Source organism: Crinia signifera, chromosome 4 (genome assembly GCF_055691185.1).
Source record: "Crinia signifera chromosome 4, ASM5569118v1, whole genome shotgun sequence".
NCBI lineage: Eukaryota > Metazoa > Chordata > Amphibia > Anura > Myobatrachidae > Crinia > Crinia signifera.
Window position 1 is genome coordinate 237,976,668 of NC_139220.1, and position 2,729 is coordinate 237,979,396.

The window sequence follows — 2,729 nt, forward strand, 5'->3', positions numbered from 1 at the left end:
TAAGAATTAAGCTGGGTACACCTTAGATCCTGCCTCAGCGGAGCTTACAATCCACAAGCCACATGTAATTTTTTCTTGGGGGGGGGGGGGGGGGGCAATTTAACCACTTCACCGCTCTAGACCAGCATCGTCTGGAAAGTAACTATACAACTGGAAAAATCCCCACATTCCCCATGCAGGCCGTTATATTCAATCTTCTAAACATACCTGATAAGGAATATATGGCTGCCATAATACATACTTCCAAACATTTAGCAAGATCTGGTCTCCATGCGGACTTCTCCCCCCACCCCCCCCCCCCCCCCCCCCCCCCTCCCACACCCCACACACTTTGTTTTTCTCTCTTTCCTTATATCTTCTCCTTCTCGACCTTCTCTTGGTTCTATTGCCTTTGACGGTTATCTTTTAGTCTGATAAACTGGATCTGACTTATTGTGATATTACTGCTACTGTATTTGTTGTGTTGTGTCGAATTTTATGGCGATTCATTTAATAAATTGTATAATAAAATAAACACACACCTAAATAACTATAAACGTAACAGACATGGAAGGTGGCCCCTCGTATAGAACACATGGAACTGACAGGAAAGGTGGTCTCTTTCAGTTCTGTGACCCTTCTAGTACATACAGTACCTGTTTGGCTCTCAGTCTACCTGCCACCACTATTCCCCACTCATATTACTACTATGTGCTGCTGGGTACCCTGCTCCTTCTGATGTAACTCTGCGCACCGGATCAGAGTCAGGCCGGCTGCACATAACACTTTCTAAAACTTATGTGCAGCCTCTGGGCGGGAGACACTGCAGGTGCAGTGACAAGCAGGCAGCGAACACAGCGGTAGCGGGCAGGGGACGCCTGGGCAGGACAATCAGGGAGCTGCAAGGAAAGTAAAAACCAATACAAATGAATGGGCAGCCAGTGATTGGCTGATTGCTCTCAGCCAATTGCTGATTCATTTGATTCAGCCCATTAATTAGTATTGGGGTGTTTTTTCCCCCTTGCAGCTCCCTGATCCCCCTGCCCAGCTCACCGTTCTTCACCCACCCCCCACTGGCTCACCGGCATCCCCCTCCCACTGCATCTGTGTCCGCTGCTCCACCTGCCTGGCTCACCAGCATCCCCTGTCCGCTGCCTCTTTGTCCTCCTCTCCCCCTGCAGCTCCCCGGGAGTTGCATATGATAAATCGCATTCAAAACATGGCACATCAAGTGCCTAATCGTGTGTGACCCCTCCAGGGGAAAAGTGCAGGAGAAATCAGGTCCGACTTGGAATAGTCGAACTAATGTATGGGGGACTTTAGCCTGTGGCTCTTGCTGCATCCTCATATCACTACTCTGTTGGGGACTCTGCTCCTTCTACCATACAACTTTCAGCCTCTGGATTCTTGATGCATCCATTCCACTCCTGCTGTTTAATTTTACAAATACAAGACTTCAACAAGTACAGCTGGCTCAACTCCTGAAATACTCTGTGTTGCTGTGCATAGTCTGATACTGCAACTGGCCTAGAGTCAATCTGGTCTCACTAAATTACAAATTGTGACCACACCTCAGGCAAGGGATAAATAAGTCATAAAGCAGGTGATCTCTCTGCAATTCCAGGCCCGAGAGCCCCATTCCCTGGACCACTGCTCACCTGAGTACGTCCATCTCATCCCTGAGGGACTGCGCCTCATGAGCCAGCCCGGTTAGATCTTGGTTACGCATGTGCAGATCCTGAACCTCCCGATCCAGTTCCTGACATCGCTGTCTGTAGTCATCTCTCGCGCTCTCCATCCTGAAGTAAGCCCAGAAACATCACAAGTTACCTTCTATGCGGCCTCTCACAGAGATCATCCAAAGCCACTGGGGGCACATGGACAGCCATTCATTCTGGACATTTAACCCCCTACAGTCATTGTTTGTTTTTGTTTAGGAGCGCTCCCCACAGGGCAGGATTTTTGAGGGGGCTCAGTAAAAGAAAAAAAAAGCCACCGATGAGTGTCCCGAGGCCGGGCAGCGTCTTCCGGAACTTACCCCAGCAACCTGGCTGTGTATGGAGTGACGTTAGCAAGGTCAAGCCGCAAACAGCCAGGAAGGGAAGGAGCCGGGGACGGGCAGCCGCTGCAGAGGAGATCATCGCTCAGCTCAGCGGTGCTGCCCAGAGCCAAGGAGGGTGAAAAGACAGTGGCAATCCTGGAAGTGGCTAGCACTGAAGCATGCCTGGAAAGCTTCCTGGATTACCACTGAAGGGGTTAATAAAAATATGTTGCAACTGCTATAATCCCTATAATTTACACGTTCCCATATAGGCAGCAAAACCCGCCATCAAGCAAGCCCCACATGTACCGGATCGCAAAGCTCCTACAGCCATGCGTAAAGCAAGCGCTGTCCTCTTGACCGTTAGGCCCCACCCTTCTCCCATTACCGGTAGCTTTCCTCCTGCAGTTGCTCGATCTGACTCTGCAGCAGAAGCAGCTTCTTGCCAAACACTGGTGTCCCCATGCCCTCTGCCGACTGTTCCTGCTGCTCCTTCAGTTTCTGTTTTCGCTCATTAGACTCCTCTTCTTCCCATGAGCACCGACACCTGATGAAGCAAATGGGGGGGGGGGGGGGGGGGGGGAGAGGAGCAAGGCCCACAGTGTAAGAAGGGTTAATAAAGAGCACATAAATAAGGGGTTAAGAGGAAAGTGGTAGTAACAAATATGGGGTTCCCTACCAAATCCTCAAACAATGGATCAGCCCAAAA

General features: G+C 50.2%; 1 long non-coding RNA gene across 1 annotated transcript in view; it reads right to left on the reverse strand.

Moving 5' to 3' along the window:
- Nucleotides 1–2,520: 2,520 nt before the first annotated feature.
- LOC146072556 (uncharacterized) overlaps nucleotides 2,521–2,729 on the reverse strand; it is a 3,174-nt gene continuing 2,965 nt past the window's right edge. The window contains exon 3 of the long non-coding RNA XR_014473182.1: nucleotides 2,521–2,567. This is a non-coding gene — a long non-coding RNA (uncharacterized LOC146072556). The remainder of the gene's footprint in view (nucleotides 2,568–2,729) is intronic.